Source organism: Mandrillus leucophaeus, unplaced genomic scaffold, assembly GCF_000951045.1.
Source record: "Mandrillus leucophaeus isolate KB7577 unplaced genomic scaffold, Mleu.le_1.0 Scaffold62, whole genome shotgun sequence".
NCBI lineage: Eukaryota > Metazoa > Chordata > Mammalia > Primates > Cercopithecidae > Mandrillus > Mandrillus leucophaeus.
In genome coordinates, this window is record NW_012106697.1 from 5,620,120 (window position 1) to 5,638,440 (window position 18,321).

At 40.6% G+C, this 18,321-nt stretch overlaps 1 long non-coding RNA gene across 1 annotated transcript; it reads left to right on the plus strand.

Moving 5' to 3' along the window:
* Positions 1-421: 421 nt before the first annotated feature.
* On the plus strand, positions 422-9,917 carry LOC105553966. Its single transcript, XR_001008250.1, has 5 exons — positions 422-782; positions 1,228-1,314; positions 2,441-2,559; positions 7,775-7,894; positions 9,411-9,917. It is a non-coding gene; the product is annotated as an uncharacterized LOC105553966 (long non-coding RNA).
* Positions 9,918-18,321: the final 8,404 nt, after the last annotated feature.

Consider the following 18,321-nt stretch of genomic DNA (forward strand, 5'->3'; position numbering starts at 1 on the left):
ACTCAAATCACTTACAATGGGTGAATTTTATCATATGTAAATTATACTTCAGTAAACCTCCTTGTGAAATTACACAACTGATAAATGGTAGCACAAGTTGTAAAGAAAAGTTATCTACAAAGACCTATGATTAGTAAACCTACTCAAAGATGTAGGATGTAGAATATATAAGTTGTCGCTGGAGTTCCTCAACCTCCCTAAAAATTAACAAGAAGCTTATTTGGGGGGTTGTATTAAGCAATCATACTTTAATTAATTCTTTCGTTAAAAGCCATTAGTTATTTTAAAGCCTTTTACTGTGTTTTAGAATTTTCACAGTTTTACTTCAGTCTATTAGATTCCCTGAAGACTTTGTTAAATATATACAGTGGATGTTTTTTTGTGATCTTAGTTTAAATTTGCTTTGTATGAATTCTTACAGTTGAAAACATTCAAGTATAGAATAAACCATTACTGCGAATATGCTCATATGACACAAGAACAATCTCTGAGCTTCTGTGAGGATGTCCAGACGACTGGTGACCGTGCTAACTGCATCAGGCATGTATTCATACAGCTGCTTTCTATGAAGTAGTGGTCGCTAGTTATGAGGCATTAAGGCTTCATGGATATAGACAGACTATTCCACTTAAGTGACCTGGCAGCAGCTTAGTTTTCTACCACAAAATCCACCTTCCCCGCCACCGTCCCTTCCTAGCTGGTCAGAAAAGCTACTCAGAATAAAGACTACATTTCCCAGTCATCTTTGAAGCTAGGTTTATCCGCCTGACTAAATTCCACCAGTAAGATAAAAGCAGAAGTAGAAGTGTGGGGTTTTTTTTTATTGTTTGTTTTTTGTTTTTTGAGACGGAGTTTCGTTCTTGTTGCCTAGGCTGGAATGCAATGGCACAATCTTGGCTCACTGCAGCCTCTGCCTCCCGGGTTCAAGTGATTCTCCTGCCTCAGCCTCCCAAGTAGCTGAGTTTACAGGCATGTGCCACCACGCCCAGCTAATTCTGTATTTTTAGTAGAGACGGGGTTTCTCCATATTGGTCAGGCTGGTCTCGAACTCCAGACCTCAGGTGATCCACCTGCCTCAGTCTCCCAAAGTGCTGGGATTACAGGCGTGAGCCACCGCACCCTGCCTAAGCAGAAGTGTTTGCAAGTGCCCTGAGAATCATGCTTAAAGGGAACAGACTCAGGTAGAAGGAACCCCTTTCCACCCTTCCACCTTTTCCCCTTCTTCAGGCCTGCCACAAGAACGTGAAGGCCAGAGCTCCAGCAGCTGTTAGAACCACAATGTGACCCTCAAGGCAGGAAACTTAGCTTTGGAAGGTAGGGAGCCTGGATAATACCCTGGAGCCACCATGTCAGCATGGGTTGCTGCCTCCATTCTTCTCTTAGGGAACAGAAAAACATGCTTCTGTCCTGTTTAAGACATTGGAGCCAAGTTTCTTTTACTCACACAGAGCCTCATTCTACTTGACACAAGGTCTAACAGAAAAAGATCCAATGGAATCCTTTCTCTAAGAAACGAGCAGAGAGAGGAGAGCAAGGCAGTGAATTTCTTTCTTTGTTTTTTTTTTTTTTTTTTTTTGAGACAGAGTTTTTGCTCTTGTCGCCCAGGCTGGAATACAATGGCACAATCTCGGTTCACTGCAACCTCCACCTCCTGGGTTCGAATGATTCTCCTGCCTCAGCCTTCCAGCCTCCCAAGTAGCTGGGATTACAGGCATGCACCACCACGTCTGGCTAATTGTTTTGTATTTAGTAGAGACGGGGTTTCACCACGTTGGTCAGGCTGGTCTCGAACTCCTGACTTCAGGTGATCCACCCGCCTCAGCCTCCCAAAGTGCTGGGATTACAGGCGTGAGCCACCGCACCTGGCCGGAAGTGAAGTTCTACAGTAGCACGTCTGTGAGGCCTCAGCACAGAGGTCTGGTCACTCAGCAGCCACGGTTAACGACTACACCTGCTATACTGGAAACCACCTCAATAATGAGATTCATAGAACTATACTTAATAACTGCTCCCTAGCGATGCAGCAAAAGGTAAATACACACACATCAGATGTTCACATCCTAAATCTGATTTATTTCTTCCAACATAAAGATTGGAAAACTATTGTAAGGTGAAAGCTAAGTCCATCAAGGAGTTCCTGAAACGCTGATTTAATCAGAAGAAGCTTCTTAAAATTCTCAAACTCTGCAGTTTCTTAAAATTCTTAAAAATACAGTACTTGTTGACCATATATAAGATGAATATATTATCTAGCTTCTCTGTCTTTTCTCTAAATTAGGTACCACTCAGACTTAGACTCACCAAGACCTATGTGTGCTAGGCCTCTCAAGTGTTAGTTAATGAACATAATATAGTAGCTATCTTAGTGCTGTGTGCAGATAAATGTTTCATGATTTTTTTGTGTGAGAAAAATGTGAATTTTTTTTTTTTTTTTTTTGAGGCAGGACCTCGCTCTGTCACCCAGGCTGTAGTGCAGGGCTGTGATCTCAGCTCACTGCAGCCTCAACCTCCTGGACTCAAGTGATCCTCCCACAGCTTCCTGAGTAGCTGGGACTACAGGCTTGTGCCACCACACCTGGCTAATTTATTTTATTTGAATTTTGTAGAGATAGGGTCTCACTATGTTGCCCAGGCTGGTCTTCAACTCTTGGCCTCAAGTGATTCTCCTGTCTTGGCCTCCCCGAGGGCTGGGATTATAGGCATGAGCCACCATGTCCAGCCTAAATGTGATGACTTTCAGACCTATGATAATGGTTTGCTGGTGGTAGCACAGGGCAGATAATGTCTATGCCAGTATTGTCAGTGAGGAATTGCTGCAAGCATAGATTAGTTCACTGGTGGAACACAGTGTGGATTGGCAGTTCACTGGTAGAACACGGCACGGATTGGTAGCTCGCTGGTGGAACACGGCATGGATTGGTAGCTCGCTGGTGGAACACGGTGCGGATTGGTAGTTCACTGGTGGAACACGGTGTGGATTGGTAGCTCGCTGGTGGAACACGGTGCGGATTGGTAGTTCACTGGTGGAACACGGTGTGGATTGGTAGTTTGGGCTCCAGTGCAGATGTATTGCCAATTTTAGGCTTAGAGATCTAACAAAAGTACTTAGATGCACACAAACATTAATTCCTGCCCTCATATCATACGGCCAGCTCTCAAGATGATGCCAGAGAAAGACAAGAAGTGTACGTGGTCAACATGGACGTTTAATTTGGACCTTACTCATTCAATAGAAGATGGAACTTTAGATTCTGGACATTTTGAACGTTACTAAAAGGTTAAAATCAATGGAAAAACTGAAAATCTCACAGACGTTAACAGTGAATGCTTCAAAAATGAAATCACAGTTGTTTCTGAGAAACAATTTTCCAAAAGGTCCTTTAAATGCCTCACCAAGAAATACCTTAGGGAGAACAATCTTCGTGATTGGCCTTGAGTGGCTGCATCCTGCAAGGAGGCTCACGGGTCTCACTGCGTCCCGATCAGTCACAGTGAAGATGGGTGAGTCTGAGGAGCAGGTAAAGCTTCCTTCCCGGGGCTTTGACTACCAATACAACAAATCGAGCATACATGAGAAAGAAATATCTAGAAACTGACTTTCAGTTTATTGATGAATAAAAACATTGTACTCTTTAAAAAATTAATACCTGAAATTAATCTTCCTTAGAAGCCTCACCTTTGTTGAGTCTCAAATTTCTTCCCTGTTCCAGAAAGAAGATGGACAATATGACCTCTGCCGTCCCCTTTAGTGCTAGCTTGCTGAGGATATGAATTCTCTTCTGGAAGTAACCAAAAAATAAAAATATAAATTAAAATAGCGCATATACACTAAGTAAACACATTGTCTTCAGATAGGCAGAAATGGAAATGTTCTGGGAATAAACCAACATCCTTCAGGATGTATGTAGTAAGTAAACGATTTGGCTACTGAGACAAATGACCTTTCCCTTAAGATTTCAAGTCGCTAGTTATTTTAGACCTTTGAAGTTGAAAGTGCTATGTTAAAACTAAAAATACAAGTTACTGTGGAAATCAAAGGGGGACTTGCCATGTAAGTAGTTGTCCAATCTTAATACTTTTAATGGACCTTCTTGGTACAGATACCCTTGGCTATCTGCCCTGGCTGAGACAGCCACACTCCAAGCTTATCCTACTGGGTGACTAAATGCAGTCCTGTGGGAAATAAAGTGGTCACAAAGTCCTTCTGCTTGTGGCTTGTCTAAACTTCCTCCCTACAGTTTAATGCACAGTATGTGGTCATCCTGGCTAGTAAGCCTAACCTGCCCAGACGGAAACAACCCAGCATGGATTAGAAATTAGAAAGTGTGACTGCAAGCCCCTGGGCCGACAGGCCAAAGGAGTGGTTTACTTTGACATTCTGAGAGCCCAGAGTCCTCTCACAAGGTACATTGTACGTTCCTGGACTCCTAAACCTTTCTGAAATCCATTCGGTTCATCAAGAACTAACTGGGCAGTCATGACAAAGGTTACATAGTAAGAAGTGGAAAAGGTATGCTATGACTCACACCAAATAGGCTGTGATTTTCCTAGTAAGTAACATTGCTCCTTGCACATTAAATTATCCCATATTAATTTGTATGTCAATTTTTTTATTGCTGAAGTCATCCAGGCAAATTCTGAAATGGCGAATCTCTAGGAACAGAGACAGAATCACTGGCCGGTGCTGGGGTAGGGGATGGACTATAAAGGCTGGGGGAGGAGTTCTGCTTCTTGATTTTGAAAGTAGTTTACATTTATCAAATCCATTCAACTGTGTACCTAAAAGGGACGAATTTTATTGGATGTAAATTATACCTTCATACACCCGAGTTCAATTTTTTTTAAATCATATGTCAAAAAACACAAACCAGATAATCATCTTTGATCCAATTCTCTGGGTATTTTAAATACCCCATACACACAAAAAAACCCTGGCTAGAATCAGCATCTCGGCTGCTGACATCAGTATTAGACCAGAAGGACACCAGACAAATGACGCCTAACATTTGCAACCAGTGCTCTCATGAAGTCTCACTTAGATAAAACAAGATTTTACCATCCACTACATGGAATATACTCAGCAGTGGGTCACATAAGAAATTAGGCCAGAACACTAGATCAGAGTTATCTGGGACTCTAATGTGGAATAAACTTAGTCTCCAAAACTCTAACATTTATTACCCTAAAATTCTGTCACAACTCTCAGGCTGCATTAATAAAATGCTTGTTTATTTCTTTAGGCACTTTGATGAATGCCTCAATAGCATTTTCTTAATTGAATCATGATCAATCACTAATAATTTTTTCTATGTATAATACTTCAGAAATTTCAGTCTGCCTCAGTAGATTTTCCTCCAAGCTTTTCAATGCCAGCACTGCCAAACTTACAAATCTGAACTCACTGACTGGCTAAATGTATTAACAGGTCTCAGCATTCATAGGATATAACATGCTCTAAAAGAATTAGCATACGATTGTAGCATTTCATTCCTTATACTGAAAAGACAACTTTTATTACTAAAATCAAATATCTAAAATTATTTTCCTAGATAATATCTAAAATTCTTTTCTTACACTAAGAAATGCATTTTACATCTTAACCCAGTATAGACACACACACACACACTGAGAAAAAAGGTTTCATAAAAAAAATATCCTTACTATAGGAGGTGCACTCCGACATTCCGTTCTATTTTGCTTTTTTCTTAAATGCTGGTGATGACACATTAAATTGATTTTATGACCTACTAATGGATTCCAGCCCACTATTCAAAAAGCACTGCTTTAGGCCTTTGCATATGTTAGTGTCTCTGCTTGGAATATCGTTCACTTTTTTCCTCTCCTGGCCAACTCTTACCTGTCTGTCAAGATCCAGTTTAGAGTGTCTGTCCATCTCCTGCTCCCTGGATTAGCACCCCTCTGTGTTCCCACAGCACCTCTGATATACCTGACACTCTATGTCAATCTCTTCACCGGTTTGTTGCCTCCTCTTGACAGTGAGACTGTAGAGGACAGTGATGGAGCTGCTCATCCATGGGTCCTCCCTGCCTAGGAGACAGTGCCCAGCATAGAGCAGACCTTCAATGAACAGCAGCTTAATGAGTAACTCATCTATTCCAGTTTTCATCAGGGTAGATTGAGATGTCCAAGATTACAAAATCTGGCTGTCTCCTGAGGGAACTCCCACACTTTTCAGTAGCAGAGCCACCCAGAGGTGTCTCACTTTAGGCCAGAGCGCTTCTCTCCCCATTATGGTTTAGAGCAGCAATTTTCAAATTTTTTAACCTAAGAATCCTTTTACACTCTTAAAATTAATCAGGACCCCAATCAGCACTGATGTATGTAGGAGAAAGTTATTTATATATAATTATTTACTGAGAAATCCCGAACATATACATTCATTCTAACTATCAATGTTTAGCAATATAAAAACTGAGGAATATTTAAAACGTAAAATTACACAGCACACTTTTCAGTAGTGTCATCACTCGTCACTTCTGCACACTCCACTCCATGCTCATCAGAACGAGAGTGCAAATAACATCTTAGTAGTATTACAAAATAGTTTTGACCCCACAGGTCCCTGAAAGGGTCTCAAGGACTCCAAAAAGTCCTCAGATCGAACTTTGAGAACCACTGATTCCGAGCATTTAAGCTGTAGACTGCGGCTGAAGGGGCAGTGTCTATAAAAAGACCTCTGCTTTTATCACCTGGGTCTGGAACTGAGAGATAAGTATTATGTGGGTCAGCTTTATTATTGCCAGAGCTCTTGGATAATATGGCATAATTGCATGGTAATAATGATCTTCTGAATATTGTCCCTCAAACTTATCATCTAGTCACGGTGCTAAAAACTGCAGCTCTCCCCCTAGAGGCAGGCTCCTGTAAAACTTTCGAGCCAGAAGGGCAGTCCGGAACGCAAGCACCCTGTGGGCGGTGAGTGGCTCCCAGGGCAGAGAAAGGGGCTGGGCTATGCTCTCCCACAGTGCAAATCAGAAATGTCCCTCTTCTACTCCTGGGAGGAGAAAATCAGGAGGCAGAAGACAGAAGCCAAGAACGCTACGCTAGCGGGGCTCCCTCGACAAGGAAAAGAACATCAGGAATGGATAATAACGAGCTAGGCGCCATGGCTCACGCCTGTAATCCCAGCACTTTGGGAGGCCAAGGTGGGGGTATCACTTGAGGTCAGGGCTGGGCAACATGGTGAAACCCCATCTCTACTAAAAATACAAAAATTAGCCGGGCGTAGTGACAGGCACCCGTAGTCCCAGCTACTTCAGAGGTTGTAGCAGGAGAATCGCTTGAGCCTGGGAGGCAGAGGTTGCAGTGAGCCGAGATCACACCACTGCACTCCAGCCTGGGTGACAGAGCAAGACTCCGCATCAAAAAAAAAAAAAAATATGGATAATCACTATTACCCCATATGGCACTGAGCAGCAAGTCTGTTGTGTTACCTAAAATTACATATTTTAGCAGAGTACCAATTTTATGAAATTTTCCTGTCACTAAAAAAAAACCCTGCATAATTTGTGAACCTCTTTGTAAGAGTGAATACACGATACACTGAGGTATTATTTACACTCACAGAAATTGGTATCACATTTTAATACGGTAACATTCCCATATGTGAATGTCTGCTTGGACCACTGTTCACCTTTCTTCTCCTGGTTCATTCTTGCCTTCACCTGCAAGTGCTATGCTAACATGTTAAACAATTTTCTTAAAAATCTCAGATACTTGTCATCTATGTTAGGAATAATGTGTCTTCTTAAAGTAACTCCAGGTTAAAGAACTTCTACTTATAGGCATCAACTCAACAAAGACAAATCCCGGAATGGGGATGGAAATGATGGCTCATGTCTTAGCAAACTACCAGTACCTCTACTAGAACCGGGTACTTCTTTAACCAATATGAGCACAGTAAAGGTCAGAATTAGGTTGTTTTTCATAGTCAAGAGCACATTCTCCCAAGTTTTCTGTTCCTCAAATACTACATATAAGATTAAGCAGCATTACACGTAAACCATATCCCTTGAGCATATACATTCATGACATAGAGAGACACTAAATTAAAGTGTCTGATGAGTATTGTGAAGTCTTTCTTGCCAAAGAGAATGATTTTGTTGAATAGATACTCTTCGCCTAGAGAAGTGCTAAACTATTCCTGAGTTTTCCCAGCTGTCTCGCACTTACAGTGTTTCAGATAGCAAGACTTATGTAATTTCCATCCCAATAAATATATCTTAAAGGGAAGAGATGTCAGTGACATTAAATTACAGCACAGCTTGGATGTCAATGCCACAGGAAAGAGAAGAGATGGGAAAAGGAAGTGTCATCACTGAGCAAGGTTTTAAAAAGTAAAATTTCCCATGTACTTTAGACAAACATCAACTTTGGGCAACCAGAAAGAACTTACGACATGCTGATCCAAAGGCCATAGTCCAAATCTTTGTATAGATTCCTCAGAAAAACAACTTAGGATAGATAAGAGTTGTCAGTGTTTTTTGTAAAAAATAAAGTTACAGTGATTTTTAAATGAAGCAATGAGATGAAAATAAAAGACTAAAACTCTTTAGAATAATGATTTATGAGTAAACCAAGGCAAAGCTTCATTTCAATTTGGAATAAAAATGATTATGAAGCTAAAATCCAAGAAATTGAACTCTAGGTTTCATACTACTTTTTAACATTTTCCTCTGCCAAATAAACAAAGGTTATTTTTTTCCCTCTTCCCTTTCCTTTCCCCTTTTGAGGGGTGATCTTTATGAAATGAAATGTCCTCTAAAGCTTACCTCCATTCTTTCCCGTCTTCTAACACAAGGAGTTTTACCAAATGTGGCTCACTCAGTTATTTTCTTCTGCCCAATCCCAGTACCCAGGTGTGCTTGCTTAGGTTTCAAGCTACTGCTAAATTTTTCAATTTCTTTCAGTGCTCCCACCCACTGGAAGTAGAAGTTGCTTAGCAGCAATAATATTAATTAAATAAAGCAAAATTCCACTGTTTAGTAACTGCATATATAATTTCCTACCCAAGTACAAATTTCAAAGTTAAGTGTCTTCACCGAATAAACTGAGAAACCCTAGACAGTGGGAAGACACAAGCATGCCTCATGTTGCCAAAGAAAATAAGAAAGACCTGACAAACTACTGGCTAAGCATTAGACAGACACATAGATAGAATCAATGTGCTTTTTCTCATGCAAAGAAAAAAATTAGATGCAAACTTTACATTTAAAACTGCATTGTTCCCCTTTAATCTGGCCACCATCCGAGTGGTGATCTGGATGTTAGAGAAGAGATGAATGGGAGACATTGGCAGGGATTGAAGCTTGGGGATGAATGTGGAAATGTAGAATGGATGTTTCTTTTTTTTGGCTTTGAGTTGACTGTTGTTTCTGTCTGTTTTTTAGAACTGATCCGAGAGGACAGGGAAGTCAGTGTGGGCGGCTCTGAGGAGCCTCCCTCTCTACAGCTGCGGCTCAGAGGATTACGGCGCTTCATCCACAAGGCAACATTGCACAAGTAGCCTTTGAACAAAAGTCATGGATACTATTAATGATATGGTAATCCTTAATCGAGCTACCTCCCAGTAGTGATTATACTGACATGGGAAGAATATCTAAGTCGAGGAGGCAGCTCACAACAACACTGTGTCATTGTTCACCCCGGGCTCGACCAGGACTAACTTTTACCAGCATCTCTAATGTCACCTTTCCCTTGATGCCTCCCCACAACCCCCGGCCCCAGCTCCCACTCCCACCCCATCACAGCAAAGAAGTAGCGAAGAAAACCCTGATTCTAAATCTGTTTTTAGATTTGTTTTTGCAAGTTCCCACACACATTTAGTGTCGTCTCAAAATTCACGCTGTCAACTGTCTCCAGGAATCATTTCCATCTGAGAACAAGACCACACAAAGGTTAGTTCGGTGGGTCTCGGCGAAGATGTTTTAATTGTCCAACAATAGATTCTTCCATCATTTGACTTGCAAATACTGTCCTCTTGCTCTCAGATAACATGTTCAGAATTAGACCATTTGTCAATAAATTTCCCGAAACTCCTTAATTATGATACTGATACACAAGGGGTTTGCCATTTGCAAGACTCAATTACAATCCAGCAGGGAAAATCTTATGGCTCACCATACTGTGGGGCTCACCATTCTGTGGGACTCCCCAAAAGGCCAAACTTAATGTACTCATAGATGAGTCCCCTTAACATAAGGAAAGTGACCTTCATAAAGACGGAATATATCTATGATTTTTATGTAATTGTATGTGTGGGATAAACATGTTCAAATGACTTGTGGTAAATGTACTCATGAAGCTAAAGAAACTATACCCTAACTACTACCCTGACCTAATTATTCTCTTTCATAGCTCATTCATATTTTTAAATAATGCCATTTCTCTGCCATTCAAAACAAATCTAAACAAAATCTATAATTAATATAATTTTATGGATACCCTCCCATATTCATGAGACCACATAGACGATCTTTGTAAACCCCATAATAAGCCGTGCCAACACACAATGAAATTGGGATGTGAAAAATGTCTGCTTTTTCTAACAAACATCTCTGGAGGAGATCATTGTTCTAAATCAGCTTTTCATTATTCTTTGCTAAAACAACAACAACAAAAAAAAATGTTGGAAAATACACATATTTTTAGCAGAACTGCCTTCTTTAATGAATGTGAGATGTATACATTTTATCCAATATGACTATAAAGAACAAACAATAATTGTATACATATAACATTAGTAGAGGCCACAGCCATAAACAGGTTCATATTGAACACTGGGATAATTTATCAAACATTTTAGAGCCACGAAACTAATGTACTGACTTCTATGTTAAAATTAATAACTAACTGGTTTCTGTTTGAAGACCGGATTTGGGCAAAGACGGTAAGTGCAGAAACTTTCCCTCTTCATTTTACATACACTTTATATTTGGATATTTACGATAACCCTTTATTGCTTTTCTAACTTAAAAGATAATAAAGCCGGGCGCAGTGGCTCACGCCTGTAATCCCAGCACTTTGGGAGGCCAAGGCGGGCGGATCAGGAGGTCAGGAGATCGAGACCATCCTGGCTAATACGGTGAAATCCCGTCTCTACTAAAAATACGAAAAACTAGCCGGGCGTGGTGGCGGCGCCTGTGGTCCCAGCTACTCGGGAGGCTGAGGCGGGAGAATGGTGGGAACCCGGGAGGCGGAGCTTGCAGTGAGCTGAGATCGCACCACTGCACTCCAGCCTGGGAGACAGAGCGAGACTCCGTCTCAAAAAACAACAACAACAACAAAAAAGATAATAAGTGACAAAAACACATGAAATGCTTGAAACGTCTGAATATCTTATCATCTCTAAGTGGTTTTATTTTCTGAATTTATTCATATGAAAGTGCCACTGTGGCAACTTCACAGTCCCAGCAAAGTACAGAGTAAAAGTTTTGAGATTCTGGTTTATGTAAAAATTGGCTACACAAATTAATATATCACGTCAAATAAAAGCATAGAAGCTTTAACCTCATCTCATTTATCTACATACATCTTCCACTGCTGAGGGGAAGCACAGCTGATCATCACCTCACCTAAAAATTATTAAGCATAATTTTCTTTTCTTTTCTTTTCTTTTCGACGGAGTCTCACTCTGTCGCCCAGACTGGAGTGCAGTGGTGCAATCTCAGCTCACTGCAAGCTCCGCCTCCTGGGTTCACACCATTCTCCTGCCTCAGCCTCCCAAGTATCTGAGACTACAGGTGCCTGCCACCACACCCACCTAATTTTTTGTATTTTCATCATAATTTTCATTACCTGGAACGTATAATGAGAAAAGTATTGGCTTTAGAGCCAAGCAAGCCAGGCCTCGCCACGGAAATGCTTTGTTCTGGCCAAGCACAGTGGCTCACACCTGTAATCCCAGCACTTCGGGAGGCCAAGGCAGGCAAATCATCTGAGGTCAGCAGTTTCAGACCAGCCTAGACAATACAAAACTTAGCCAGGCGTGGTGGTGCACGCCTGTAGTCCCAGCTACTCGGGAGGCTGAGGCAGGAGAATAACTTGAACCCAGGATGCAGAGGTTGCAGTGAGCCGAGATCACACCACTGCACTCCAGCCTGGGGAACACAGCAAGACTCTGTCTCAAAAAAAAAAAAAAATGTGTTCTGGATTCTATGTAGTTCAAAGATACACAACTATTTGCTTAAAGAAAGTAATAAATAAACACTTAAAATTCATATTTAATCTGGATGAGCTATTTTATTACAATATTCTGGCTTCGCTGGGTAATTGTCTAGCCTCCTGCAAACATTAGGCAAAATGATTCATAATCGACTGTCTTCAATTTATTAGTTAAATTAAACTTGTGAGGAAAATTCAAGTTTTCTATCACATTGTATAGATAGAGAAACAAAGGCACAGAGACCTGAGGAACTGATTTACTTGGGACAAAAGACTGAATCAATTTCTTTCTTCCATCATGCTGCCTACTCTAATTTTAAAAATTTGCTGTCTAATTCAAAGCTGTCCCATAGGAATACACTAAAAACTACATTCACAATTTTAAATTTGCTAATAGCACACTAAAAAAGATGCTTTTAAGTGCAATTAATTTTAATGATATATTTTATGTGGCCCAATATATCTAAAATATAATCATTTCAATATGTAATCCATATAAAAATCATTGATTTTAGTATTCTTTTTTTAATACTAAGTCTAAATTGAATTCAGACTTAAAAAAATAATAAGTAACCAGAAAACATAAGTGAGTTGCCTATAAAAGCTAAACCTTGCATTGCAAGCCACATTTCAAGTGTAACCTTCCTTGTTGGCACAGTAATGGTAGCAGAGGCACAACTGCTTGTCCTGACTGTCCAGAAGGCAGGGTGGTATTGAGTATGTGGGCTCCGGGCAGGTGCAGTCTGGATTTGCACCCTGGCTCCGCCACTGCTAACTGGAGGACAATGGGCAAGTTGCTTTCTGTGTCCCAGCTTTCTCATATGTGAAGCAGGGCTGTCGTAAGAATGAAATGAGTTAGTATTTAGTGCCTGACAAGTAGTAGGCATTACATGTTAGCTATTGGTACTGCTGTTGTCAGAGAATGCACAAGAGTGCACAAGAGCTAATTATTATTTGTACCCTCCCCCCAATGAAAATTTGTAAGAAACTAGACATGCTAGATCTATAACAGGGTTTGTCGTGTGTTAAATTGTGTCCCCAAATGATACGTCAAAGTCCTTATCCCCAGCACCTCAGAATATGCCTTCATTTGAAAATAGGGTAGTTGGAGATGTTACTAGTTAAGACACAGTCATACTGGGCACATTGAGGGCACATTGAGCCCTCAATCTGAGAAGACCGGTGTCTTTATGAGAGCAAGGAAATTCGGACACAGAGACAGAGACGCGCGGTGTGCCATATGACAGCAGAGGCAAAGACGAGAGTGGCACAGCCACAGAACAAGGCTCACAGGGATTACCAGTCACCCTGAGAAGTAAGGAAAGGGCAGGGAAGGATTCTCCTGAGTCTCAGAGGGAGCGTGCCCCAGCTCACACCTTGATTTTGAACTTCCAGCCTCTGGAACTGTGAGAGAATACATTCCTGTCATTTTAAGCCACCCAGTTTGTGCTGCCCCATGATGGTAGCCCTCGGAAAGTAATACAGAGCTCTTCACCCAGAAGGAAGCACTCTGTCTCACCAACAGCCACGGTCCTGGATGGCTGACAACCTGGAGATTGCAGACCTCCAAGGAATTAAAGCAGGCTCTATAAAGTCTGGGTGGCCCCATCTTCCAAAGGCTGCTTCTCCAGTCCACACACACACTTTGGAAGGAGAATCCTGCTCTTGGACGTGGTATTCCTGGTGGGACAGCTGCCTATAAAATGAATGAGGTAAGTCACAAACCCAGCGAAATAATTCCATTGGTTTCTTGGTGATGAAACTAGTGTGAGCATGTCACAAAGTTTGTTCTTAGTGGACTTTGTCATCCTTTGCCACAGTTTTTTCAAACATCTTATTATGGTCAAAACATTAATTTTCATTCAGTTTTTTATTTGTTTCTTTGTTTTAGAGACGGGGTCTCATGTGGTCACTCCGGCCGGAGTGCAGTAGCACAGTCATAGCTCACCACAGCCTCAAACTGCGGGGCTCACGTGATCCTCCTGCCTCAGCCTCCTGAGTTTAATTCAGTTTTTAAAAAAGTTTTAGTATTTATGTGTATCCTTAAAAACTGGGGCACTAAAGGTAGGACTTACAAAGAAGTAAAATAAAAATAGTCTAAAGTGATATGGATTTTTATATCGCTAATACTCCTGGAACTGTTAACCATTCTATATACTCTTTTCTATAGTTCTTCTTTCTCCTCAACTTGACAGTTATGTTTCTTTTCCATTTCCATTTATATACATAAGAAATGAAGTTCTCGATCATATATGCAGATTTTGTGACAAAATTACAAAAAAATTATCTAAAAGAAACATTTATTTTCATAATTCAGGAATGCTTGACTGTAAACACAAGTACTCATAAATGTTTACTGTATTGATTTTAATTTGATGATTATAAAGTAGACTCTAAAAATGAATTTATTACTTTAATGTTATTGCTTGTTAATTCTTCTTATTTACCAGGAAGACACATGCTTCTGTTACAGCATCTTCTTAAGTCACACTAAGTGGCTGCCTCAAATCTCCATTAATATTGATAAGAATAAAAACTGCTTCAAGCAGAATTTTACACTTAGAGAGAACCTTGGAGATCTTTTGAGCTAAACTTTTCATTTTACAGATGAGAAAACCTGAGCAAGGGGATATTAAGGATTTGACGAGGGGCGTGTCATTATGAAATGAAAAGCCAAGCTATAACTCTTGTCATCCAAGTCTCCGAACACCCAGTTCAGGGGCCGTTACACCACACCACCAAGCAGTGAATACCATCCTTCTCTCTGGCAGACGAGATGGACAGTTGGCAATCCATCACTGAACTTAAGCGGAATTGAGGAAAACCGTCTCTACCATTAAATTAAATAACGCATGTCAAGCTCTTAGCAGGGCATGGGGCACATAATAAACACTTATTAAAGGGAACAATTATTTCTGTTGTTGTATAATTCAGAAATGCAATGTGAAATAGTGGAAACTCTTGGAGACTTTCAAATCAGATGGACCTAGGTTTAGCTGGCAGTGTGCACTCACTGACTTCTGTAACCTGCGCAACTCACTTAATCTTCCTATGTATCTGTTTTCTCACAGGCAAAAATGGAATAATAATGAGTTTGGGTATGTAAAATATCAGATAAGTAGAAGCATTTGTTAATGTTAACAACGAAATTACAATCTGTCATTTTATGTGTTGAGTCAATAATATAAAGAATTCAAAGAGATGTGACCTGTCATTTACATTTATCCACCTGAAATTGAGGGGAATAGGCCAGGCTCATGTCAGCTCTATGGTTAGTGCTCCACCTCTCTCTTTCCACCCTGCCGCTTTCCTTTGGCACTGACACTTGGGCCTCAGTGCCTCTACCCTGCTGCCTTCTGGAAGTTCAGGAAACTCCCTTCAGAACAACTTGCTTGCATTTCTCTTTCCCTACAAGCCCCATATATAAACAAATAAACAGGCCAGGCACGGTAATCCCAGCACTTTAGGAGGCCGAGGTGGGCAGATCACCCAAGGTCAAGAGTTCAAGACCAGACTGGGCAACATGGTGAAATTCCGTCTCTACTAAAAATATAAAAAACTTACCTGGGCGTCGTGGCTCGTGCCTGTAATCCCAGCTACTCGGGAGGCTCAGGCAGGAGAATCGCTTGAACCTGGAAGGCAGAGGTTACAGTAAGCCGAGATCGTGCCACTGCAGTCCAGCCTGGGCGACAGAGCAAGACTCTATCTCAAAAAACAAACAAATAAACAAAACCAAACAAAGCAAACAACCCCTGCCCCTGCTTCATTTCATTCTCTCAGGCACCTGATCTTGACCTCCTAAAATAAAGGCTAATACTTAGATGAATAACGTATTCAACTAAGGTAGCATTCCCATGCTCTGTGGAATGCTAGCCTCTAAGATGCTCCATGAGAGAAGGTCAAGTAAGCTTGGGAAATGCTACGGAATAATTGCACGGTAGGAGATGCTCACCTTTAGGTAAGGCCTACTGGTACCTCCTCAGCACTCCTGGTTCTTTTTCACTTTGAGGGCTTTCTACTGCCAGCACCTGCGACTCTGTCTGAGGACATTCTCTGACTTGCAGCATGCTCTTCTCGTGCCCTTTAGGCCAAACCAGGTTGCTAACTTCCACCCTGCTATCAAGAACTAACAGAAAACATGGGTGGGTTTCGTGGCTAAAGAGATAATCATGAGATTTGGAGGATGGTCCAGGAGGCATATGGGATGAAGATAGTTATATTCTGAAACTGCTCTGGGAAAAAAAGTATCTTTGGGAAGAAGCAGCCCATCTTTCAATGGCTTCAGCCCAACTCATCAGATGCCTGGGACTGCAACATGCCTTAAAGTACTCGAGGAATAAAATGGTCAATACTGATCAGAATTTTAAATGCTTAAGCCTTGAACTACCCTATAAAATCCATGAAAAGATTTTAGAAAAGAGTAAAAATTTGGGTTCCCAGATAGAAAAATACAGATTGAGAGTATTTCAGAAAGCATTCTTGCTCTGCCTTTAACACAACCATTGGCAATGGGTGTGTACTCTACTGTCCAGGCAGACTCCTCTGGGAAGAAAGTAGAAAGATGTCTCGTAATGGGAGTCCCTTGGGAGGTGAGTGAGGGGGTAAAAGGTCAGTGTGTGGGGGAATGTTTAGTGCAACTGGGGACTAAATACCGGTCATCTCCAGGACTTGACTTTTGTCACTTACTGCAATTTTCTTTCCAACTCTGCAAACACAGTTCACATGCCTCGTTTGTCATCTCAGTCACACATTATCCTCCCGTGTCCACTATTCAGGTTCTAAGACATTAAATAGTTTCAAATGCATTGCCGTAGTTGATCATGTAAAAATTCTACCCTTTTGTTAACAATGTTTTTTCAAAAATCCCTCGTCACTTAGAAAATATTAATAAGTAAGATACCAGGCAATAAAGAGAAAATTTAAATAATCCTAGTACTTTTAGGGGTACATTCTCTGTATTAAAAACAAGAATAAAAAAATTACAAAGACATGAGAAAATGTGGAAAAGGAGTGCTAAGAATCCAACATGGCCATGAACTGGGGTCTCTGACATTTCCATCTTCATCAAGGGGATTCTGTCAAGTAGTAAGTCAAACTCTTCATCAGTAATCTCCACACCAAACCTGAAACAAATAGCAGTTAGCATCAGTCACCCCCCAAGTTCACATTTGGGTCACCCATATCCACAATACCCTAAGCATATGGCTGCCATTAAAGCTTTGTGACTGCTGCAGTCCTCAAGATCAAGAGCACCACGTGAATATCAGAGGTTAATCAGGGCTTTCATCGCTTCAGCTTTTCTCAAAGAAAGAGATTCTACCACAGAACCCCTGCATCGGTGGAGCACAGAAACAGAAACACCGGCATGCGGAATTGTGTGCAATTGTCCTCTATAAAAAGTTATTCATTACACTAAAACACTGGTATTGCTTAAACAAGTTAACTCTGAAAAGCCTTTCAACTGGGCTGCTTAGCATGAAAGAAAAGGTGGAGAAAAAAATGCCTTTCGAAAAACAGCTTCCTAATACTCTTGCAAAGCATTTCATAATGGCTTTAAAGACATTTTGCATACAAATATTTTAAAAGTGGCAGTGTTTATTCATCAGCAAGAAAGTGTTTTCATCTCTCAAGAACAATCAAAACATAATCCGTGAATCACTGGCATAAATAAGAATGACTTAAGCAATAATAATGAACAAGGCATTCATTCATCATTTTGCAAAGCTGATAAAACCCAGCTGACTTTTGGAAAAGAGGGGAATATATTTTCTTTTGACAATGCAATGACAGAATAACATCAAAAAGGCTCTTTTTCCATTTTCATTATTACTTCCTTAATAATTATAAAAAGGCAAAATATTTATATGGTCTGCAGAGAAACCAGAGTATACTTTCTTAGTAATTATCAAACAACAGATAGACATCATCAACAACAACACGACAAACAAAAATGGCTTTTTTTCCTAAGCTGCAAATAAGTTATCACATATTTGTATTTCAGAAGTACTTGAATGTAAACAGCATCTCAGGGACTTTGCAGTTGGGTATCCTTTTTTTCATTTGTATAAAATTAGAAAAAGAAAGAGTAATTTAATGTTATACCTGTACAGTGTTTATCTTACTCCCTTTTATTCTCTT